Source organism: Ranitomeya imitator, chromosome 5 (assembly GCF_032444005.1).
Source record: "Ranitomeya imitator isolate aRanImi1 chromosome 5, aRanImi1.pri, whole genome shotgun sequence".
NCBI classification, from domain to species: Eukaryota; Metazoa; Chordata; class Amphibia; order Anura; family Dendrobatidae; genus Ranitomeya; species Ranitomeya imitator.
In genome coordinates this window covers 582,248,571-582,274,272 of record NC_091286.1, presented here as the reverse complement: position 1 = coordinate 582,274,272, position 25,702 = coordinate 582,248,571, and the positions used below count along the sequence as shown (strand labels likewise).

General features: G+C 49.4%; 1 protein-coding gene across 1 annotated transcript in view; it reads left to right on the top strand.

Moving 5' to 3' along the window:
* Positions 1-25,035, top strand: part of LOC138638521 (galactose-3-O-sulfotransferase 4-like) — an 85,653-nt gene extending 60,618 nt beyond the window's left edge. Inside the window, exon 5 of the mRNA XM_069727893.1 lies at positions 24,025-25,035. The gene's annotated coding sequence lies outside the window, so the exon portion shown is untranslated. The remainder of the gene's footprint in view (positions 1-24,024) is intronic.
* The last annotated feature ends 667 nt before the right edge of the window (positions 25,036-25,702 follow it).

Here is a 25,702-nt window from a genome sequence, read left to right as displayed (position 1 = left end):
TAAATAACTTTTCCTTTTTTGCAAATAGTGCAGCCTGATGCACATTTTTTCTAAAATTTCCTATTAGTGTCTTTCCACCCGTCTCCAGCTAAATTGTGGAAAAACATTACATAGGATAACCTAGAGGAGTGTTTTTGGGCCTTGCAGCGCCGTTTACGGCTGTCTGCACGGTCCCCGTGTGAGTTAAAGTCGCTCTGTAGCCCGATCTGCAGAAAAAAAAAAGTAAAGTTCACCAAACACCACTTAACACTTGTGTATGCCACATTTTATCAATAATAAAGTCTAGTCCACACTTTACAACATTAGTGTTTCTTACACCTGTTAGGAGGAGCATTTCAGGAATAAGCACACTAAGGCCTTAGTATTTTTCTGCTTATCTATATCTGTCAACCAACATGAAGAGGGCAGGGAGTAAGGCACGTGGGCGTGGGCGTGGAGCAAGGAGAGGAGCAGGGAGAGGACGTGGTGATTCTGTGCCTGCTGCGGGCACCTGTGACTCATCATCACTCAGTTTCAGCAGGGAACGGTCCTTCATGCGCAGCTTTGTCGGAGAGCGCCGTGCACCGCTGCTGCGTGAAGATCAAATTGAAGCCGTTGTCGGATGGATGGCAGCTAACGCATTGGCATCGACTTCAATTAGTGCCACATCCTCTCAGGCACAGACCACTGGAGAGCAGCCATCTGTCTCTTCACCACCTGCCAAATTGGCCAGGCAGTCAGAGAGCCCAGGACAGGAGCCGTCTCTACTTCTGTTCTCTGAATCTCTTGGCTTGGAAACAGGGGGCCAGCCAAGCAGCATTGGAGAAATGGAAGAAGAGGCAGTGTGCAGTGATGCCCAACAGCTTTGTCTCTCTGACTCTGAAGAGGCAGGTGGGCCAGTGCCTGCGGTGACCACAGCGCAGTATGCATCTGATGATGAAACTCAGGTGCCGCTTTCTGGTGCGTACTGTGCTGCCGAGATTACCCAGGAGGAGCAGTTGGTGGCAGAGGGTAGTGGAGATGATGAGGTCCTTGACCCATCGTGGCGTGAGGAACAGGAAGGTGGTGGGAGCAGCTCTGAGGAAGAGATTCCCCTAACGGGCCAAAGAGGGAGAGGGAGGGGGAAGACTGCGGAGCCTGTAGCCTCCACTTTGGCACCCGTTAGGAGCCTGTCTCTTTCAAAAGCCAAAAAGGGCACTCCCAAGACTTGCAGTGCCTAGTCATTTTTTGACACAGTTGCAGATGACATTTGTTTTGTCAAATGCAAGCTGTGTCATCAGAAAGTCAAAAGAGGTAAAAGTGTCAGCAACCTCAATACCACAAATATGTGGAAACATGTGCGGACCAGGCACGCGGTGGAGTTACAAAAACACACTGAAGACCTAGGCCAACCAACAGCGGCAGCTACCACCTCTTCAGCTCGTGTTGCCTCTTCCTCCAGCTCACGCACAGCTGGTTCGGCTTCCTCCCAGGATCGCCATGGAAGAACCTCTGGCACTGTTGTCCAGAGACCTAGTGTAATTCCACCCACAGCACCACATTCCCAGTCATCCTCACACTCCCACTCTACTCTACAGCCATCGGTAGTACAGGCATGGGAGAAAAGGCGGGCATTCTCGGCCAACCACCCCCGAGCACAGGCTCTGAATGCAGGCATTGCCAAACTTCTGTCACTGGAAATGCTCTCATTCAGGCTGGTGGAGACTGACAGCTTCCGTGACTTGATGGCATTGGCAGTCCCACAGTACAAGGTGCCCAGCCGCTTTTACTTCAGCAGGCAAGCTGTCCCTGCCCTGCACAAGCATGTGGAGGGACACATAAAACACGCGCTACTGAACGCCGTCAGTAGCAAGGTCCACCTCACCACCGATGCGTGGACAAGTCAACATGGACAGGGGCGATACATTTCCCTCACTGCCCATTGGGTTAATGTTGTTGAGCCAGGTACAGATCGTGCGAGTGGCGCAGGACGTGTCCTACCCACTCCAAGGATTGCAGGAATCCAGTCTGTACGCATTGACTCCTCCTCATACACAAGTTCCTCAGAATCATCGCTGCAGGAGCCGTCACAGTCCACCTCCACATGGACCCGTGCACGTTTACCTGTTACGACCGACATGAGCACAGCCGTGGCCAAATGTCAACAGGCCGTCTTGAAACTAGTTTCTTTGGGGAATCGAGGCCACACAGCGCAGGAGCTCTGGAATGCCATCAAGCAGGAGAGCGATGTGTGGTTTGTGCCAGCGAATCTCCAGCCAGGCATGGTAGTGTGTGACAATGGCCGAAATCTGGTGGCAGCTTTGGCCATTGGCAACCTCACTCACATCCCATGTCTGGCACATGTGCTCAATTTGGTTGTGCAGAGTTTTCTGAGGGACTATCCGGATCTTGATGCACTGCTGCACAAGGTCCGCCTAGAGTGTGCTCACTTGCGGCGTTCCAGCTTGGCAAGATCCCGCATTGCTGCTCTTCAGCGCCGATTCCGCCTTTCGGAACACCGCATCATATGTGACCTACCTACCAGGTGGAATTCCACGTTACATATGTTGGAGCGGTTGTGTGAGCAGCAGCAAGCAGTAATGGAGTACCAGCTGCATCAGGCGCAAAAAAGTCGCAGTCAGCGCCGATCAGACTTCACAACCACAGAGTGGGCCACTATGAAGGACGTCTGCCAGGTTTTGCGTCCTTTCGATTATTCCGCGCGGATGGCAAGTGCAGATGATGCACTAGTCAGCATGACTGTCCCCCTTATCTGCCTGCTTCAACAAACTTTGCAAGCGTTAAGGGATGATGTTGTGGAAGAGGTGGAGGATGAGGAGTCACCTTTTCCATCAGCTTCTGGAGAGTCAGCGCCACGTGGTTCCTCACAAAGGGGTACGCAGGGGCCACTTTGTGAGGAGGATGAGGAGGAGTCAATGGAGGAGGAAGAGCTCCGTCCAGAGGAGGGAGTTACACAATTGTCCAGTGGTCAGTGTGTACAGCGAGGGTGGGGTGATGACGAGCGGGCAGAGATCATGTCTCAAGCAGGGGACAGCGTTTCTGGGGCAGTTGGCAGTCTGCAAAACATGGTTGATTTCATGCTGCAGTGCCTGAGAAACGACCGCCGCATCGACCACATTCTCAACATGCCTGATTATTGGGTGTTCACCCTCCTCGATCCTCGCTACCGGGACAATGTCCAAAACCTCATCCCAGCGTTGACCCGGGAGCGTAAAATGCGGGAGTACCATGACACACTGGTGAATTCCATCATCTTCTCCAGTCCAACTGAGAGGAGTGCTGCCAGTGCTTTACAAAGCAGCTCAGTTCGTCGAGGCAGTGGAGGAGGCTCTGCACAAAGAGGGAACAGAAGCAGTGCCTCTGCCCAAGGCAAGACAAGTATGGCACAACTGTGGCAAACTTTTGTGTGCCCGCCCCAAATGTCTACACCATCACCGGTGTCTCCAGTCAGCAGGAGGCAATGGTTCCGTCAGATGGTATCAGACTACATGTCTTGCCCTCTTACTGTACTCCCAGACGGCTCTTCCCCTTTCAAGTTTTGGGTCTCTAAGCTGGATACATGGCCAGAGCTAAGCCAGTATGCATTGGAGGTGCTGGCTTGCCCTGTGGCTAGTGTCTTATTGGAACGTGTCTTTAGTGCCGCAGGTGGTGTACTGACAGAGCGTCGCATGCGACTATCCTCCGATAACGTTGACCGGCTTACTTTTCTGAAAATGAACCAGGTCTGGATCTCGCAGGAATTTGCCACTCCTCTGCCTGATTAAGTAATTGGGTGTCATCCAGGTCTCCTGATGTGTTCATCTTTCTACCACCTGAACTGCTATTCCTGGGCTCCAACACTGCCAGTTGTGGCTCAGAAGTGCAGGCTGCACAGTCAAAACATACGACCCAGTGTTATTGGGTTTCAGTAACGTCAGCTGATCCCCAGCTGTGTAGTCGGCAATGTGTCCTGCGACCGCCACGCTGGCACAACAACCTAAATGTAAGGGAACCTGTCCCCCCCCCCCCGGCGTTTGTTACTGAAGGAGCCACCTTGTGCAGTAGTAATGCTGCACAAGGAAAAGGTAGCTCTTTTAGTTTAGCTCCTTGCACACGCAGAACTTAACACTTATAAAATGTGTTCACTGATACCGATATACCGTCCCGGAGCTGGGACTTTCCTTCGTAATGTGACGCAGCACAGCCGTCATTCCTACCCCCTTGGTGCCGTGCGCTGCCTCCTCAGCATTGTTTTAAGCTGTCACGGACCCTGCGCTGTTCTGTTATCCCTTGGCCATGCCCAATTTGCGCTGCCTGTCTTCTGACATAATTTGGTGTCAGGCTGGCTGCGCCTGTGCGGCCGCGCTGCCCGAGATCCCGCCTCGCAGTGTCTTCTGATTGAATCACACTGCGAGCCTGGGATCCATGGGCATGCGCAGTGCATATCTTCCCCTCGGGCTCTCACTCATCTCCCTCTGCCTTCTTCAGACTGTGCGCCGACAGCTGATCCCTAATAGCATGCCACGGCCGTGACGCCGCACAGTCTGAAGAAGAGGGAAGGAGGGGAGTGAGAGTCGAGGATATGCACTGTGCATGCCCATGGATCCAAGGCCCGCAGTGGGATTACATTAGACGACACTGCGAGGTGGGATCTGGGGCAGCGTGGACGCACAGGCACTGACAGCCTGACACCAAATTATGTCAGAAGACAGGCAGCGCAAATTGGGCATGGCCAAGGGATAACAGAACAGCGCAGGGTCTGTGACAGCTTAAAACAACGCTGAGGAGGCAGCGCACGGCACCAAGGGGATAGGAATGACAGCTGTGCTGCGTCCCAAGGAAATAAGCACCTCCGGGATGGCTTTACGGTATAAGGGGACACATTTTTAGTGTTTACTTCTGTGTTTGCAAGGAGCATAATTAAAAGAGCAACCTTTTCCTTTTGCATCCTTAGTGCTGCACAAGATGGCTCTTTCAGCTACAAACGTCTTGGGGGGGGGTTAAAGGTTCCCTTTCAACTTGCTCCAATAAGGCTTCGGCCTACACTCTGTTCCTCTGCTACTCGTGCTGTCCCTGGGCTCTAACACCGCCAGTTGGTGCCTGGAAGTGCTGTCTGCACAGTCAACAGTCGCTCCTCTGTTATAGGGGTTCAGTAACATCAGCTGATCCCCAGCTGTGTGTGCGGCAATACCTCCAATCTGCTCCTCCTGCTGTCCCTGGGCTCTAACACCGCCAGTTGGTGCCTGGAAGTGCTGTCCGCACAGTCAACAGTCGCTCCTCTGTTATTGGGGTTCAGTAACGTCAGCTGATCCCCAGCTGTGTGTGCGGCAATACCTCCAATCTGCTCCTCCTGCTGTCCCTGGGCTCTAACACCGCCAGTTGGTGCCTGGAAGTGCTGTCCGCACAGTCAACAGTCACTCCTCTGTTATTGGTGTTCAGTAACGTCAGCTGATCCCCAGCTGTGTGTGCGGCAATACCTCCAATCTGCTGCTCCTGCTGTCCCTGGGCTCTAACACCGCCAGTTGGTGCCTGGAAGTGCTGTCTGCACAGTCAACAGTCGCTCCTCTGTTATTGGGGTTCAGTAACGTCAGCTGATCCCCAGCTGTGTGTGCGGCAATACCTCCAATCTGCTCCTCCTGCTGTCCCTGGGCTCTAACACCGCCAGTTGGTGTCTGGAAGTGCTGTCTGCACAGTCAACAGTCGCTCCTCTGTTATTGGGGTTCAGTAACGTCAGCTGATCCCCAGCTGTGTATCCGGCAACGTGTCATGCGACCGCCACGCTGGCACAACTAAAATGTAAGGGAACCTGTCCCCCCCCCAGGCGTTTGTTACTGAAAGAGCCACCTTGTGCAGCACTAATACTGCACAAGGAAAAGGTTGCTCTTTAAATTATGCTCCTTGGAAACGCTGAACTACACACTCATGTAATGTGTCCCCTCACACCGTCAAACCGTCCCGGAGGTGGGATTTTCCTTTGTAATGTGACGCAGCACAGCCGTCATTCCTACCCCCTTGGCTCCGTGCGCTGCCTCCTTAGCGTTGTTTGATTCTGTCACGGACCCTGCGCTGTTATGTTATCCCTTGGCCATGCACAGTTTGCGCTGCCCGTCCTCTGACATCATTTGTTGTCGTCCTGGCTGCGCCTGTGCGTCCACGCTGCCCGAAATCCCACCTCGCAGTGTCGTCTAATGTGATCCCACAGTGGGCCTGGTATCCATGGCCATGCGCAGTGCATATACTAGCCTCTCACTCCCCTTCTTCACGCTTCTTCAGACTAGGTGGCGTCAGCTGATCCCTAATAGCATGCCACGGCCGTGACGCCGCACAGTCTGAAGAAGCAGGAAGGAGGGGAGTGAGAGGCGATGATATGCACTGCGCATGCCCATGGATCCCAGGCCCGCAGTGGGATTACATTAGATAACACTGCGAGGTTGGCTCTCGGGCAGCTTGGACGCACAGGCACTGCCAGCCTGACACCTAAATGATGTCAGAAGACGGGCACCGCTAACTGTGCATGGCCAAGGGATAACATTACAGCGCGGGCTCCGTGACAGAATCAAACAACGTTGAGGAGGTGATGCACGGCACCAAGGGGGTTGGAAATACGGCTGTGCTGTGTCACATTACAAAGGAAAGTCCCACCTCCGGGATGGTTTAACGGTGTGAGGGGACACATTATATGAGTGTGTACTTCAGTGTTTGCAAGGAGCATAATTTTAAGAGCCACCATTTTCCATGTGCAGTATTACTGCTGTACAAGATGGCTCTTTCAGCAACAAATGCCTGGGGGGGGTTAAAGGTTCCCTTTCAACTTGCTCCACTGCAGGATTCGGCTTACACTCTGCTCCTACTGCAGACCCTGGGCTCTAACACCGCCAGTTGTTGCCCGGAAGTGCTAGCTGCACAGAGAAAAACACCCGCCAATGTGTCAGTGGGGTTCAGCAACGCCAGCTGTTTCTCTGCTGTGTAGCCGGCAACGTGTCCAGCACAAGCCACTCTGGCACAATAACAGACATTTTCCTGCCTCCAGTGCAGGCTTCGGCCTACACTTTGCTCCTCTTTGATTCCCTGGGTTTCAACACTGTCAGTTGTCACCTGGAAGTGTTGTCTACACAGAAAAAACACTCGCTGATGTGTCAGTGGAGTTCCGCAACGCCAGCTGTTCCCCTGCTGTGTAGTCGGCAATGTGTCCAGCACAAGCCACGCTGGCACAACACACCTAAAGCTGCCACCAGTGCAGGCTTCGGCCTACACTCTGCTCCTCTCCTCCTCCTACTGACCCTGGGCTCTAACACCGCCAGTTGTTGCCCGGAAGTGCTAGCTGCACAGAGAAAAACACCCGCCAATGTGTCAGTGGGGTTCAGCAACGCCAGCTGTTCCCCTGCTGTGTAGCCGGCAACGTGTCCTGCAAACGCCATGCAGGCACCTGAACTGAAATTAAAGGGAACCTGCCCCCCCCCAGGTGTTTCTATGTATAACAGCCACCTTGTACAGCAGTAATGCTGCATTTGTACAAGGTGGCTGACTTTTTCTCCTTGCCCACGTGGAATTTAACACTTACAAAATGTGTCTCATTACAGACCATTACATTGTTCCTGAGGTGTGACTTTCCTTTTTACTGACACGCAGCACCCCCCTTGGTAGCACTGCCCGTCTTCTGACATCATTGGTTGGCTGGCTGTGCCTGTGCGTCCGCCCTGCCCGACACAACGCCCCTCGTTGTCTGATCTATTTTGACTGCGAGGGTGTGATTGATGGGCATGTGCAGTGCATATGTTCGCCTGTCTTCACTCTTCTCCCTCCGCCTTCTTCAGACTGTGCGGCCTCATGGCCGCGGCATGCGATAAGGGATCAGCGGAGGCCGCCCAGTCTGAAGCAGGTGTAAGGACATGAGTGAGCGGCGAACATATTTACTGCGCAAGGCCATGAATCCCAGCTCTGCAGTGTGACTTTATGAAAAGACACTGCGGGTCTGGGATTCATGGCCATCGCTAACCGCACTGGCCGACATGAAATGAGGTGAGAAGACAGGCAGCGCTCACAGCGCATGGCCAAGGGATAACAAGAGCGCAGACTCCTGTACAGCAAATAACAACGCTCAGGAGGCTGCGCCCCGCACCAAGGCTGTTGTGAATTCTGTGGCCAAGCTCCCTCCTGTGGTCGTGGTGGATGAGAGTGGTACTGCGGCTTCTGAGTTTCCTTCCTCAGGTGATGAGGTTAAGTCGTTAGGTGCTGCTCTATTTAACTCCACCTGGTGCTTTGATCCTGGCCTCCAGTCAATGTTCTAGTATTGGTCTTGCTTCCTCCTGGATCGTTCCTGTGGCCTGTCTATCCTGCATAAGCTAAGTTCTGCTTGTGTTATTTTTGTTTGCTATATTTTCTGTCCAGCTTGCTATATTGGTTTTTCTTGCTTGCTGAAAGCTCTGAGACGCAGAGGGAGCACCTCCATACCGTTAGTCGGCGCGGAGGGTCTTTTTGCCCCTCTGCGTGGTTGTTTGTAGGTTTTTGTGTTGACCGCAAAGTTATCTTTCCTATCCTCGGTCTATTCAGTAAGTCGGGCCTCACTTTGATAAATCTATTTCATCTCTGTGTTTGCATTTCATCTTTACTCACAGTCATTATATGTGGGGGGCTGCCTTTTCCTTTGGGGAATTTCTCTGAGGCTAGGTAGGCTTATTTTTCTATCTTCAGGGCTAGTTAGTTTCTCAGGCTGTGCCGAGTTGCATAGGAAGCATTAGGCACAATCCACGGCTACCTCTAGTGTGGTGTGATAGGATTAGGGATTGCGGTCAGCAGAGTTTCCACGTCTCAGAGCTCGTCCTATGTTTTTGGTAAATGTCAGGTCACTTTGTGTGCTCTGAACTTCAAGGTCCATTGTGGTTCTGAATTACCTGATCACAACAGTACTGGAGGCCCAAAGTACTAATGCTTCTCAATAGAGGGAAAAGAGAAGTTCTGAGACCATTTTTTTTTCTTTGCACTGTGTTCTGTCTTTCTTTTCCCCTTTACATCAGGGTGGGCAAGACTAGGCATTTTCCCTTGCGCCAGGAGATCCTGCATTATGTAATATTGATGCGTTTTTTCTGGCGCTCGGATTGCTGTACGACGAACCTAATTCAGTGGATCAGGCAGAGAAAAATTTGCTGGCTCTGTGTCAGGGTCAGGATGAAATAGAAATTTATTGTCAGAAGTTTAGAAAGTGGTCCGTGTTCACTCAATGGAATGAATGTGCACTGGCAGCTATTTTCAGAAAGGGTCTCTCTGAAGCCCTTAAGGATGTCATGGTGGGATTTCCTATGCCTGCTGGTCTGAATGAGTCTATGTCTTTGGCCATTCAGATCGGTCGACGCTTGCGTGAGCGTAAATCTGTGCACCATTTGGCGGTATTATCTGAGCATAAACCTGAGCCTATGCAGTGCGATAGGACTTTGACCAGAGCTGAAAGGCAAGAACACAGACGTCAGAATGGGCTGTGTTTCTACTGTGGTGATTCCACTCATGCTATCTCCGATTGTCCTAAGCGCACTAAGCGGTTCGCTAGGTCCGCCACCATTAGTACGGTACAGTCGAAATTTCTTTTGTCCGTTACTTTGATCTGCTCTTTGTCTTCCTATTCTGTCATGGCATTTGTGGATTCAGGCGCTGCCCTGAATTTGATGGACTTGGAGTTTGCTAGGCGCTGTGGGTTTGTCTTGGAGCCCTTGCAGTGTCTTATTCCATTGAGAGGAATTGATGCTACGCCTTTGGCCAAGAATAAGCCTCAGTATTGGACCCAGCTGACCATGTGCATGGCTCCTGCGCACCAGGAGGATATTCGCTTTCTGGTGTTGCATAATTTGCATGATGTGGTCGTGTTGGGGTTGCCATGGCTACAAGTCCATAACCCAGTAGAAGATTGGAAATCAATGTCTGTGTCCAGCTGGGGTTGTCAGGGGGTACATGGTGATGCTCCATTTCTGTCTATCTCATCATCCACCCCTTCTGAGGTCCCAGAGTTCTTGTCTGATTACCGGGATGTATTCGATGAGCCCAAGTCCAATGCCCTACCTCCGCATAGGGATTGTGATTGTGCTATCGATTTGATTCCTGGTAGTAAGTTTCCTAAGGGTCGACTGTTTAATTTATCTGTACCTGAGCACGCCGCTATGCGGAGTTACATGAAGGAGTCTTTGGAGAAGGGTCATATTCGCCCGTCATCGTCGCCATTGGGAGCAGGGTTCTTTTTTGTGGCCAAGAAGGATGGTTCGCTGAGACCTTGTAATGATTACCGCCTTCTAAATAAAATTACGGTCAAATTTCAGTACCCCTTGCCGCTGCTGACTGATTTGTTTGCTCGGATTAAAGGGGCTAGTTGGTTCACCAAGATAGATCTTCGTGGTGCGTATAATCTTGTGCGTATTAAACGGGGCGATGAATGGAAAACAGCATTTAATACGCCCGAAGGCCATTTTGAGTACCTGGTTATGCCATTCGGGCTTTCTAATGCTCCATCAGTGTTTCAGTGTTCAATTCCTGATTGTATACTTGGATGATATTTTGGTCTTCTCGGATGATTGGGAGTCTCACGTGAAGCAGGTCAGAATGGTGTTCCAGGTCCTGCGTGCTAATTCTTTGTTTGTGAAGGGGTCAAAGTGTCTTTTTGGTGTTCAGAAGGTTTCATTTTTGGGGTTCATTTTTTCTCCTTCTACTATCGAGATGGACCCTGTTAAAGTTCAGGCCATTTTTGATTGGACTCAGCCAACATCTCTGAAGAGTCTGCAGAAGTTCCTGGGCTTTGCTAATTTTTATCGTCACTTCATAAATAATTTTTCTAGTATTGCTAAACCGTTGACTGATTTAACCAAGAAGGGTGCTGATGTGGTCAATTGGTCTTCTGCTGCTGTGGAGGCTTTTCAGGAGTTGAGGCGTCGTTTTTCTTCTGCCCCTGTGTTGTGCCAACCAGATGTTTCGCTTCCGTTCCAGGTCGAGGTTGATGCTTCTGAAATTGGAGCAGGGTCTGTTTTGTAGCAGAGAAGTTCTGATTGCTCGGCGATGAAACCATGCGCCTTCTTTTCCAGGAAGTTTTCGCCTGCTGAGCGAAATTATGATGTTGGCAATCGAGAGTTGCTAGCCATGAAGTGGGCATTCGAGGAGTGGCGTCATTGGCTTGAAGGAGCTAAGCATCGCGTGGTGGTCTTGACTGATCACAAAAACTTGACTTATCTCGAGTCTGCCAAACGGTTGAATCCTAGACAGGCTCGTTGGTCGCTGTTTTTCTCCCGTTTTGACTTTGTGGTTTCGTACCTTCCGGGCTCTAAAAATGTGAAGGCGGATGCCCTGTCTAGGAGTTTTGTGCCCGATTCTCCAGGTTTGTCTGAGCCGGCGGGTATTCTCAAAGAGGGGGTAATTTTATCTGCCATCTCCCCTGATTTGCGGCGGGTGCTGCAAAAATTTCAGGCTAATAGACCTGACCGTTGCCCAGCGGAGAAACTGTTTGTCCCTGATAGGTGGACGAATAAAGTTATCTCTGAGGTTCATTGTTCGGTGTTGGCTGGTCATCCTGGAATCTTTGGTACCAGAGATTTGGTGGCTAGATCCTTTTGGTGGCCGTCTCTGTCGCGGGATGTGCGTTCTTTTGTGCAGTCCTGTGGGATTTGTGCTCGGGCTAAGCCCTGCTGTTCTCGTGCCAGTGGGTTGCTTTTGCCCTTGCCGGTCCCGAAGAGGCCTTGGAAACATATCTCTATGGATTTTATTTCGGATCTCCCCGTCTCTCAAAGAATGTCGGTCATTTGGGTGGTTTGTGATCGCTTCTCTAAGATGGTCCATTTGGTGCCCTTGTCTAAATTGCCTTCCTCCTCTGATTTGGTGCCATTGTTTTTTCAGCATGTGGTTCGTTTACATGGCATTCCAGAGAACTTCGTTTCTGACAGAGGTTCCCAGTTTGTTTTGAGGTTTTGGCGAGCCTTTTGTGCTAGGATGGGCATTGATTTGTCTTCTTCCTCGGCTTTCCATCCTCAGACAAATGGCCAGACTGAGCGAACCAATCAGACCTTGGAGACATATCTGAGATGTTTTGTTTCTGCTGATCAGGATGATTGGGTGTCCTTTTAGCCTTTGGCTGAGTTCGCCCTTAATAATCGGGCCAGCTCGGCTACTTTGGTTTCGCCGTTTTTCTGCAATTCTGGGTTCCACCCTCGTTTCTCTTCAGGGCAGGTTGAGTCTTCGGACTGTCCTGGTGTGGATACTGTGGTGGATAGGTTGCAGCAGATTTGGACTCATGTAGTGGACAATTTGACTTTGTCCCAGGAGAAGGCTCAACGTTTCGCTAACCGCAGGCGCTGTGTGGGTCCTCGACTTCGTGTTGGGGATTTGGTTTGGTTGTCATCTCGTTATATTCCTATGAAGGTTTCCCCTCCTAAATTTAAGCCTCGTTTCATTGGTCCATATAGGATTTCTGAGGTTCTTAATCCTGTGTCTTTTCGTTTGACTCTTCCGGCTTCTTTTTCCATCCATAACGTGTTCCATAGGTCATTGTTGCGGAGATACGTGGCACCTGTGGTTCCATCTATTGATCCTCCTGCTCCGGTTTTGGTTGAAGGGGAATTGGAGTATATTGTGGAGAAGATTTTGGATTCTCGTGTTTCGAGACGGAAACTCCAGTATCTGGTTAAGTGGAAAGGTTATGGTCAGGAAGATAATTCCTGGGTCTTTGCCTCTGATGTCCATGCTGCCGATCTGGTTTGTGCCTTTCATGTGGCTCATCCTGGTCGGCCTGGGGGCTCTGGTGAGGGTTCGGTGACCCCTCCTCAAGGGGGGGGTACTGTTGTGAATTCTGTGGCCAAGCTCCCTCCTGTGGTCGTGAGTGGTATTGCGGCTGGTTCTTTCTATAAGCTTCCTTTGGTGGATGAGAGTGGTACTGCGGCTTCTGAGTTTCCTTCCTCAGGTGATAAGGTTAAGTCGTTAGGTGCTGCTCTCTTTAACTCCACCTGGTGCTTTGATCCTGGCCTCCAGTCAATGTTCTAGTATTGGTCTTGCTTCCTCCTGGATCGTTCCTGTGGCCTGTCTATCCTGCATAAGCTAAGTTCTGCTTGTGTTATTTTTGTTTGCTATATTTTCTGTCCAGCTTGCTATATTGGTTTTTCTTGCTTGCTGGAAGCTCTGAGACGCAGAGGGAGCACCTCCGTACCGTTAGTCGGTGCGGAGGGTCTTTTTGCCCCTCTGCGTGGTTGTTTGTAGGTTTTTGTGTTGACCGCAAAGCTATCTTTCCTATCCTCGGTCTATTCAGTAAGTCGGGCCTCACTTTGCTAAATCTATTTCATCTCTGTGTTTGTATTTCATCTTTACTCACAGTCATTATATGTGGGGGGCTGCCTTTTCCTTTGGGGAATTTCTCTGAGGCTAGGTAGGCTTATTTTTCTATCTTCAGGGCTAGTTAGTTTCTCAGGCTGTGCCGAGTTGCATAGGGAGCGTTAGGCGCAATCCACGGCTACCTCTAGTGTGGTGTGATAGGATTAGGGATTGCGGTCAGCAGAGTTTCCACGTCTCAGAGCTCGTCCTATGTTTTTGGTAAATGTCAGGTCACTTTGTGTGCTCTGAACTTCAAGGTCCATTGTGGTTCTGAATTACCTGATCACAACACAAGGCGTTATTTTGGACACCTGTGCTGCGTCTCCTTAAAAAGGCAAGTCAGTCTTGCCTTCAATACAGTTTGACTGTATAATGGGCAAAATTGTGTACCTGTTTCATTCAGCATGTGCAAGTAGAAAAATTCATAGAGCAACCTCTGACTTGTGCAGCATTAATGCTGCACAAGGTGTGGCTCTTGTACTTTGCAACACCTGAGGGGGGGTTAAAGGTTACCTTTGAAATTGGTTCTACTAGGCTTAGGCCTACACTCTGCTCCTCCTGCTGACCCTGGGCTCTAACTACGCCAGTTGGGGCCCGGAAGTGCTGGCTGCACAGAGAAAAACACCCGCCATTGTTTCAGTGGGGTTCAGCAACGCCAGCTGTTCCCCTGCTGTGTAGCCGGCAACGTGTCCAGCACAAGCCACGCTGGCACAACAGACCAAAAGCTGCCACCAGTGCAGGCTTCGGTCTACACTCTGCTCCTCTTTGATTCCCTGGGTTTCAACCCTGTCAATTGTCACCTGGAAGTGTTGACTACACAGAAAAAACACTCGCTGATGTGTCAGTGGGGTTCCGCAACGCCAGCTGTTCCCCTGCTGTGTAGTCGGCAACGTGTCCAGCACAAGCCACGCTGGCACAACAGAACAAAAGCTGCTACCAGTGCAGGCTTCGGCCTACACTCTGCTCCTCTCCTCCTCCTGCTGTCCCTGGGCTCTAACACCGCCAGTTTTTGCCCGGACGTGCTAGTTGCACAGAGAAAAACACCAGCCAATGTGTTAGTGGGGTGCAGCACCGCCAGCTGTTCCCCTGCTGTGTAGCCGGCAACGTGTCCTGCAAACACCACGCAGGCACCTGAACTGAAATTAAAGGGACCCTGCCCCCCCCCAGGTGTTTATATGTATAACAGCCACCTTGTACAGCAGTAATGCTGCATTTGTACAAGGTGGCTGACTTTTTCTCCTTGCCCACGTGGAACTCAACACGTACAAAATGTGTCTCATTAGAGACCATTACATTGTCCCTGAGGTGTGACTTTCCTTTTTAATGACACGCAGCACCCCCATTGGTAACGCTGGCCGTCTTCTGACAACGTTGGTTGGCTGCTTGTGCCTGTGCGTCTGCCCTGCCTGACACAACGCCCCTCGTTGTCTTACTTATTTTGACTGCGAGGGTGTGATTGATGGGCACGAGCAGTGCATATCTTCGCCTGTCTTCACTCCCCTCCTTCTGCCTTCTTCAGACTGTGCGGCCTCATGTCCGTGGCATGCGATAAGGGATCAGTTGAGGCCGCCCAGTCTGAAGCAGGTGTAAGGACATGAGTGAGCGGCAAACATATTTTCTGCGCAAGGCCATGAATCCCAGCCCTGCTGTGTGACTTTATGAAAAGACACTGCGGGTCTGGGATTCCTGGCCATCGATAACCGCACCGGCCAACATGAAATGAGGTGAGAAGACAGGCAGCGCTCACAGCGCATGGCCAAGGGATAACAAGAGCGCAGACTCCTGTACAGCAAATAACAACGCTCAGGAGGCTGAGCCCAGCACCAAGGCGTTATTTTTGGACACCTGTGCTGCGTCTCCTTAAAAAGACAAGTCACGCCTCCAATACAGTCTTACTGTATAATGGGCAAAATTGTGTACGTCTTTCATTCTGCGTGTGCAATGAGCAAAATTTAAAGAGCAACCTTTCACTTGTGGAGCATTACTGCTGCACAAGGTGTGGCTCTTCTACATTGTAACACCTGAGGGTGGGTTAAAGGTTACCTTTGAAATTGGTTCAATTAGGCTTCGGCCTACACTCTGCTCCTCTCCTCCTCCTGCAGACCCTGGGCTCTAACACCGCCAGTTTTTGCCCGGACGTGCTAGCTGCACAGAGAAAAACACCAGCCAATGTGTCTGTGGGGTTCAGCAATGCCAGCTGTTCCCCTGCTGTGTAGCCGGCATCGTGTCCTGCAAACGCCACGCAGACACAACAGACTTAAAGCTGCCACCAGTGCAGGCTTTGGCCTACACTCTGCTCCTCTCCTCCTCCTGCTGACCCTGGGCTCTAACACCGCCAGTTGGGGCCCGGAAGTGCTAGCTGCACAGAGAAAAACACCAGCCAATGTGTCAGTGGGGTTCAGCAACGCCAGCTGTTCTCCTGCTGTGTAGCTGGCATCGTGTCCTGCAAACGCCACGCAGGCACCTGAACTGAAATTAAAGGGACCCTGCCCCCCCCAAGGTGTTTGTATGTATAACAGCCACCTTGTACAGCAGTAATGCTGCATTTGTACAAGGTGGCTGACTTTTTCTTCTTGCCCTTGTCGAACTCAACACGTACAAAATGTGTCTCATTAGAGACCATTACACTGTCCTTGACGTGTGATTATCCTTTTTAAATGACACGCAGCACCCCCCTTGGTAGCGCTGCCCGTCTTCTGACATCATTGGTTGGCTGCCTGTGCCTGTGCATCCGCCCTGCCCGACACAACGCTCCTCGTTGTCTGAAATATTTTGACTGCGAGGGTGTGATTGATGGGCACGAGCAGTGCATATCTTCGCCTGTCTTCACTCCCCTCCTTCCGCCTTCTTCAGACTGTGCGGCCTCATGGCCGCGGCATGCGATAAGGGATCAGCTGAGGCCGCCCAGTCTGAAGCAGGTGTAAGGACATGAGTGAGCGGCAAACATATTTACTGCGCAAGGCCATGAATCCCAGCCCTGCAGTGTGACTTTATGAAAAGACACTGCTGGTCTGGGATTCATGGCCATCGTTAACCGCACCGGCCAACATGAAATGAGGTCATAAGACGGGCAGCGCTAACAGGGCATGAGTAAGGGTTAACAAGAGCGCAGACTCCTGTACAGCAAATAACAACGCTCAGGAGGCTGCGCCCAGCACCAAGGCGTTATTTTTGGACACCTGTGCTGCGTCTCCTTAAAAACACAAGTCACGCCTCCAATACAGTCTTACTGTATAATGGGCAAAATTGTGTACGTCTTTCATTCTGCGTGTGCAATGAGCAAAATTTAAAGAGCAACCTTTCACTTGTGGAGCATTACTACTGCACAAGGTTTGGCTCTTCTAAATTGTAACACCTGAGGGTGGATTAAAGGTTACCTTTGAAATTGGTTCAATTAGGCTTCGGCCTACACTCTGCTCCTCCTGCAGACCCTGGGCTCTAACACCGCCAGTTTTTGCCCGGAAGTGCTAGCTGCACAGAGAAAAACACCAGCCAATGTGTCAGTGGGGTTCAGCAACGCCAGCTGTTCCCCCGCTGTGTAGCTGGCAACGTGTCCTGCAAACGCAACGCAGACACAAAGCTGCCTCCAGTGCAGGCTTCGGCCTACACTCTGCTCCTCCTGCTTACCCTTTGCTCCAACACCGCTAGTTGGGGCTCTAGGAAGACAATCTTGAATAGGCAACACATCCGGGTTCCAGCACCGTCAGCTGGTTTTCGGCAGTGTCTTTGTCATGGGTACTCCCTCCTTCCCAGCCTGCTGGTTCCGGGTAGTGTCAAGCTCACTGAGACGCCTATGCGTTACCCCGTCGTGTTGCGGTCGGGTTAGCTAACTCCATGGTGCCTCCAGTTTAGGAGCTTCCTATGTGGGATGCGGAAATTGGCAATCAAGGCTGGTTCTGTAGTGCCAGTAGGCCAAGCTCCCCCTGTAGGACTGTTGGTGTTCGGTAACTGCGGCAGCCTCGCGGCCTAGCTGTTCTCTCCTCTCCTGTGGGCCTTCTGGTCCACATCCTGGTTCCAGCACCGTCAGCTGGTTCCGGGCAGAGCCTTTGGCTTAGGTGCCTCCTTCTGGGTATCCGAGTTCCGCCAACGCCAGGCAGTCCTTGGTAGTGCTTTTAAGCGTGGGTACCTACAGCTTTGTAACCGGGTTCCAGCACCATCAGCTGGTCCTCGGTGCCATTGGCTCTTGCACACTTGGGCAACGCATCCGTGTTCCAGCACCATCAGCTTGTTCTCGGCAGTGTTTTTGTCACGGGTACTCCCTCGTGCCCAGCCTGGTTCCAGCACCGTCAGCTGGTTCCGGGTAGTGTCAAGCTCACTGAGACGCCTATGCGTTGCCTCGTCGTGTTGCGGTCGGGTTAGCCAACTCCATGGTGCCTCCAGTTTAGGAGCTTCCTATGTGGGCTGCGGGAATTGGCAATCAAGGCTGGTTCTGTAGTGCCAGTAGGCCAAGCTCCCCCTGTAGGACTGTTGGTGTTCGGTAACTGCGGCAGCCTCGCGGCCTAGCTGTTCTCTCCTCTCCTGTGGATCTTCTGGTCCACATCCTGGTTCCAGCACCGTCAGCTGGTTCCGGGCAGAGCCTTTGGCTTAGGTGCCTCCTTCTGGGTATCCGAGTTCCGCCAACGCCAGGCGGTCCTTGGTAGTGCTTTTAAGCGCGGGTACCTACAGCATTGTAACTGGGTTCCAGCACCGTCAGCTGGTCCTCGGTGCCATTGGCTCTTGCACACTTGGGCAACGCATCCGTGTTCCAGCACCGTCAGCTGGTTCTCGGCAGTGTTTTTGTCACGGGTACTCCCTCATGCCCAGCCTGGTTCCTGCACCGTCAGCTGGTTCCAGGTAGTGTCAAGCTCACTGAGACGCCTATGCGTTGCCCCGTCGTATTGCGGTCGGGTTAGCCAACTCCATGGTGCCTCCAGTTTAGGAGCTTCCTATGTGGGCTGCGAGAATTGGCAATCAAGGCTGGTTCTGTAGTGCCAGTAGGCCAAGCTCCCCCTGTAGGACTGTTGGTGTTCGGTAACTGCGGCGGCCTAGCTGTTCTCTCCTCTCCTGTGGACCTTCTGGTCCACATCCTGGTTCCAGCACCGTCAGCTGGTTCCAGGCAGAGCCTTTGGCTTAGGTGCCTCCTTCTGGGTATCCGAGTTCCGCCAACACCAGGTGGTCCTTGGTAGTGCTTTTAAGTGCGGGTACCTACAGCTTAGTAACCGGGTTCCAGCACCGTCAGCTGGTCCTCGGTCGTGCCATTGGCTCTTGCACAGTTGGCCAACGCATCCGGGTTCCAGTACCGTCAGCTGGTTCTCGGCAGTGTCTTTTTCCTCTTGTACCTTCTGATCCGCATCCTGGTTCCAGTACCGTAAGCTGGTTCCGGGCAGAGCCTTTGGCTTAGGTGCCTCCTTCTGGGTATCCGAGTTCCACCAACGTCAGGTGGTCCTTGGTAGTGCTTTCAGGCACGGGTACCTCCTGCTTAGTAACCGGGTTCCTGTAACGTCAGCTGGTCCTCGGTAGTTCCATTGGCTCTTGGACCTTCGGCTACCCATCCGGGTTCCAGTACCATTAGCTGGTTCTCGGCAGTGTCTTTTGCTCTTGTACCTTCTGCTCCCCATCCTGGTTCCAGTAACGTCAGCTGGTTCCGGGCAGAGCCTTTGGCTTAGGTGCCTCCTTCTGGGTATCCGAGTTCCGCCAACGTCAGGCGGTCCTTGGTAGTGCTTTTTAGCACGGGTACCTCCTGCTTAGTAACCGGGTTCCAGTAACGTCAGCTGGTCCTCGGTAGTTCCATTGGCTCTTGGACCTTCGGGTAGCCATCCGAGTTCCAGTTCCATCAGCTGGTTCTCGGCATTTTCTCAGCCTTCTTGTACCTTCTGCTACATTTCAAAGTTGAAGACCCTAAAGCCGACGACCCGGAAGACCACCCCTAAGATGACGACGACACCAGAGACGACAACCACTGAGTTGACGACGACCCTGGAGATGATGACCCTGAAGACCACCCCGATGACAACGACGACGACGGCGGAGACGACGACGGCGGAGACGACGACCCTGGAGATGATGAGCCTGGAGACGACAACATGGAAGACCGAGAAGCAGAAGAACAAGAGGCTGCAGAACAAAGAGCAGAAGAACATTAAGCATAACACTTAATATCAGAGCAAAAGATATTATCTAAATTATATGCAGAAGAAGACTAAGCAGTGTATGGGGGTGAGTCAGTTCCTCCTCGTGGTGCCCCTGGATAAAGCCTGATGCTGCAGGCCAAACTGAACGCGGACAAATGTAACTTTTGTGACAGGCAGAACGGAAGGTGTAATCTTCAAACTTTTAGGCCGGCGTCACACACAGCGTAAAACAATACGGTCCGTATATTACGGCCGTAATACGCTGAAAAGTCCCGAAAAAAGTGGTCCGTAGCTCCTCCGTAGGCAGGGTGTGTCAGCGTTTTTTGCGCATGGCATCCTCCGTATGTAATCCGTATGGCATCCGTACTGCGTGGTTTTCTCGCAGGCTAGCAAAACCAACATACCGCTATAGAAGTGATCCATGTGTCCCAAAAAGAAAAGAAAATATATATATACTGTCTATATATATATATATATATATATATATATATATATATATATATATATATGTGTCAGTAGACACATATATTAGAGAGAAAAGCCGGTAATTCAGTGCGGTGTACAGTAAAATCACACTGACAGCTTACAGTAGAATAGGTAGAATAAATGTGTACACATAGAATAGGTATATATATATATATATATGTCAGTGAGACACATATATGTATATATATTAATATTTATTCCAGCGCTAGACAGCTTGAAAGCCGGTAATTCAATTACCGGCTTTTTCCTTCTCCTTCCTAAAACCCGACATGATTTGAGACATGGTTTACATACAGTAAACCATGTCTTCTCTCCATTTTTTTTGCAGATTCCACACTACTAATGTCAGTAGTGTGTATCTGCAAAATTTGGCCGTTCTAGCTCTTAAAATAAAGGGTTAAATGGCGGAAAAAATTGGCGTGGGCTCCCGCGCAATTTTCTCCGCCAGAGTAGTAAAGCCAGTGACTGAGGGCAGATATTAATAGCCTGGAGAGGGTCCACGGTTATTGGCCCCCCCCTGGCTAAAAATATCTGCCCCCAGCCACCCCAGAAAAGGCACATCTGGAAGATGCGCCTATTCTGGCACTTGGCCACTCTCTTCCCATTCCCGTGTAGCGGTGGGATATGGGGTAATGAAGGGTTAATGCCACCTTGCTATTGTAAGGTGACATTAAGCCTAATTAATAATGGAGAGGCGTCAATTATGACACCTATCCATTATTAATCCAATACTAGTAAAGGGTTAAATAAAACACAAACACATTTTTTAAAATTATTTTAATGAAATAAAAACAATGGTTGTTGCAGTATTTTATTCAACGCCCAATCCAGTCACTGAAGACCCTCGTTCTGTGAGTAAAAAAACATAATAAACCAACAATATACTTACCCTCCGCAGATCTGTAACGTCCAACGATGTAAATCCTTCTGAAGGGGTTAAAACATTTTGCAGCAAGGAGCTGTGCTAATGCAGGCTGCTCCTCGCTGCAAAACCCCAGGGAATGAGGCTAAAAATAGATCAATGATCTATATTTAGCTTCATTTGCGGTGAGGCGCCCTCTGCTGGCTGTTCATAGATCGTGGGAAATTACCTAGAAAGCTCCCTGGCTTTCTAGGTAATTTCCCACGATCTATGAACAGCCAGCAGAGGGCGCCTCACCGCAAATGAAGCTAAATATAGATCATTGATCTATTTTTAGCCTCATTCCCTGGGGTTTTGCAGCGAGGAGCAGCCTGCATTAGCACAGCTCCTTGCTGCAAAATGTTTTAACCCCTTCAGAAGGATTTACATCGTTGGACGTTACAGATCTGCGGAGGGTAAGTATATTGTTGGTTTATTATGTTTTTTTACTCACAGAACGAGGGTCTTCAGTGACTGGACCCTCGTTCTGTGAGTAAAAAAACATAATAAACCAACAATATACTTACCCTCCGCAGATCTGTAACGTCCAACGATGTAAATCCTTCTGAAGGGGTTAAAACATTTTGCATCAAGGAGCTGTGCTAATGCAGGCTGCTCCTCGCTGCAAAACCCCAGGGAATGAGGCTAAAAATAGATCAATGATCTATATTTAGCTTCATTTGCGGTGAGGCGCCCTCTGCTGGCTGTTCATAGATCGTGGGAAATTACCTAGAAAGCTCCCTGGCTTTCTAGGTAATTTCCCACGATCTATGAACAGCCAGCAGAGGGCGCCTCACCGCAAATGAAGCTAAATATAGATCATTGATCTATTTTTAGCCTCATTCCCTGGGGTTTTGCAGCGAGGAGCAGCCTGCATTAGCACAGCTCCTTGCTGCAAAATGTTTTAACCCCTTCAGAAGGATTTACATCGTTGGACGTTACAGATCTGCGGAGGGTAAGTATATTGTTGGTTTATTATGTTTTTTTACTCACAGAACGAGGGTCTTCAGTGACTGGATTGGGCGTTGAATAAAATACTGCAACAACCATTGTTTTTATTTCATTAAAATAATTTTAAAAAATGTGTTTGTGTTTTATTTAACCCTTTACTAGTATTGGATTAATAATGGATAGGTGTCATAATTGACGCCTCTCCATTATTAATTAGGCTTAATGTCACCTTACAATAGCAAGGTGGCATTAACCCTTCATTACCCCATATCCCACCGCTACACGGGAATGGGAAGAGAGTGGCCAAGTGCCAGAATAGGCGCATCTTCCAGATGTGCCTTTTCTGGGGTGGCTGGGGGCAGATATTTTTAGCCAGGGGGGGGCCAATAACCGTGGACCCTCTCCAGGCTATTAATATCTGCCCTCAGTCACTGGCTTTACTACTCTGGCGGAGAAAATTGCGCGGGAGCCCACGCCAATTTTTTCCGCCATTTAACCCTTTATTTTAAGAGCTAGAACGGCCAAATTTTGCAGATACACACTACTGACATTAGTAGTGTGGAATCTGCAAAAAAAATGGAGAGAAGACATGGTTTACTGTATGTAAACCATGTCTCAAATCATGTCGGGTTTTAGGAAGGAGAAGGAAAAAGCCGGTAATTGAATTACCGGCTTTCAAGCTGTCTAGCGCTGGAATAAATATTAATATATATACATATATGTGTCTCACTGACATATATATATACCTATTCTATGTGTACACATTTATTCTACCTATTCTACTGTAAGCTGTCAGTGTGATTTTACTGTACACCGCACTGAATTACCGGCTTTTCTCTCTAACAGCGCTGCGTATTTCTCGCAAGTCACACTGCTTGTCCGTGTGTAATCCGTATTTTTCACGCTTCCATAGACTTTCATTGGCGTATTTCTTGCGCAGTACGGTGACAAACGCAGCATGCTGCGATTTTGTACGGCCGTAGAAAGCCGTATAATACTGATCAGTAAAATACGGCAAATAGGAGCAGGGGCATAGAGAATAATTGTGCCGTATTTTTTGCGAGTTTTACGGACGTAGATTCTGCGCTCTTACGTCCGTAAAACTCGCATGTGTGACGGCGGCTTTATAGATAACAACTACGGGAATGCCTGTCACAAATGAGAATATGATGAAGAAGTAGAATAGGAAGAATAATAATAGTTGAAGAAAATGAATATGAATAATGTAATAAAAAAAATATGTAGAAGATGAAGAAGAAGATGAATAAGGTGAAGAAGAAGTTGATGTCAAAGATGCTGATGATGATGAAGATGAAAGTGTGGGAAAAGTAAAAAAAAAAGAAGGGGAAGGGCGTGGAATAGTGAAACATCAATATCTGACAATGACAAAAATAAAAAAAAAATTTACATAGTCAATATCTTTGTCACTCCGAACGTCTTTAAAAAAAAAAAATCATGCTATTCTATTTGATTATGTTAAATCTCTATGCCTTTAATGTCTCCGCCACCTCCCCAAATACATCCTGCATTATTCTTAGTTGTTTTCCTTCATGTAGAATGAATCTACAAGGAAAGAAAGGGTTTATTTTTATTCCGATATTTTGGTCCCATTGACTTGTATTGGGATCGGGTATCGGTATCGGCGATATCCGATATTTTTTGAATATCGGCCGATCCAATCCGATACCGATACTTTCCGATATCGGAAGGTATCGCTCAACACTAATCACAACACAATTATTATTAATATTATTATTTTTATTATTATTTTGGATTGTTATAGCGCCATTTGTTCCATGGTGCTTTACATGTAAGGAGGGGTATGCATAATAAAAACAAGTACAATAATCTTAAACAATACAAGTCATAACTGGTACAGGAGGAGAGAGAACCCTGCCCGCGAAGCCTCACAATCTACAAGGGATGGGTGAGAATACAGTAGGCGAGGATATAGCTTCTCATGCAGTGGTTTGGTTGATCGGTGGTTATTGCAGGTTATATGTTTGTCGGAAGAGGTGGGTCTTCAGACTCTTATTGAAGGTTTCGATGGTAGGTGAGAGTCTGATGTGTTGTGGTAGAGGGTTCCAGAGTAGGGGTCATACACGAGATAAATCTTGTATACGATTGTGGGAAGAGGAGATAAGAGGGGAGTAGAGAAGGAGATCTTGTAGAGATCGGAGGTTGCGTGTAGGTAATTACCGGGAGACGAGGTCACAGATGTATAATAAACTTATGTTAACAAATAACTGAACTATTAATTTAGTGATTTTTTTGTTTATTTATTAATAACAGAACACAGTCCAACCTCACTGAGAGGGAGACCGGCTTAGACTCGGAGTTTGTCATCGATCCCGTTGGTGTTGAAGAAGAGGTGGCAGGCCCATCTTTGGCCTCTTCTACCTCATTCCTTCCTGGACCATTGGCTTCTGCATCACAAGAGACAGCAACAAGTGTCCAAGATGCAGCACCACCACCCTCAGCAGCACCTGATCCTGGAAGCCAGGAAGAGCATGGTCACAGCAGCAACCCTACTGTCCCGCTGGTGTCCTCCCCACAGGCAGCTGGGCCTTTACGCAGAGGCCGCAGAAGGAGTGAGCTGCAAGCCAGTAGGAGGGATGTGGACACTGGGGTCCTCAATTATTTGGTCAGGGCAGCCACGGATGATGGAGAGGAGGCCTTTGCTCGCAGCCTTGCCCGGTACCTTCGTCCCTTTCCCCGTGAGGTGAGGCTACATGTGAGAGGGTGTATTCAAATCCTGATTGATTTATGCACCTCCCCAAATGACCCCTATGAAGTTTTGGAATTTATTGAGAGAAGGCAGCTTTCACCACATAACCTCTTGCGCCTTCCACGACCCCAACAGGTGCATGGTCAATCAGGATTTGAAGCACCTCCTCCATGTGTGCCTACACCTCAACCCCTCCCCATCCAAAATCAACCAAGGCCAGCACCGTACCATACGGCAGCCTACAACCAACCTTCCCAATATGCCCACTTTTCCAGACCCAGTGCTGTAGGCTGGTCCCAACCTGGGTTTGGATGACATGGCCATATTGGGGGTGGCTATGAATCCAGCCAATATGTTCAGCAGCATTAGGGCCAGAGACAATTCCCTTATGGCCAATACCCAACTGGCCAATATGAGCAAGGCCTGTATTTGGATCCGCCACACACAGCATCCCCACAGGGTGAAGGACAATTGGCCCAACAAAGGCCACCTGAGCAGGACCCTGAGCTGCCGCCATCACCTCCACCAACTTACAGAAATCTGTAAGCCAAAGTTACTTTTGTTTATTTTTTTTCTGCATAACCATGTTTTGGTTAACTTTGTGCTGTAATTGAACTTTGTTATGTTGTGGTTTAAAAAAAATAAATAAAAATAAAACCATATGAAACAAATATTTAAAGTTAACACCAAAAGGCTTTGGCAATAAGTAAAAAATGTTGTCAAAAGCCAATTGACGTTTGTGGGAGAATCATTCTTACATCACACACATATGCTCTGTTCATAAACATCAGGTAATTAAGTAAATACAACACACAGAGTACAGTTTCTCTAGGCAAAAAATATTTTATGGTGATAAATAATATATTTTGAAAATAAGGAAATCACAACTGAGAAACAGCATTATCTTGCCAGGGAGTAGCACCCTGAGGAGAAACAAAATAATTTGTGAAAATATCTCTCACTTTTAGTCCAGAAAGGGGACGGCGCGGAGGAGGGCCATGTGGTGTAGGGCTACTCACATTGGGCAACATTTCTTCACCAATAACATATGATGGGCAATCATGAAGTCTCGTAAAATTGTGCAAAACAACACATACGACCCATAATGGACAAATTGAAGACCCTTGAGTCTCCTGTTCGCCCATAGGCCCCAATGTCTACAATCATAAACCTGTAGTTACTGTCAACTACAGCTAACAGAACTACAGAGGAAAAATTGCTTATAATTGTAGAATTGAGAGC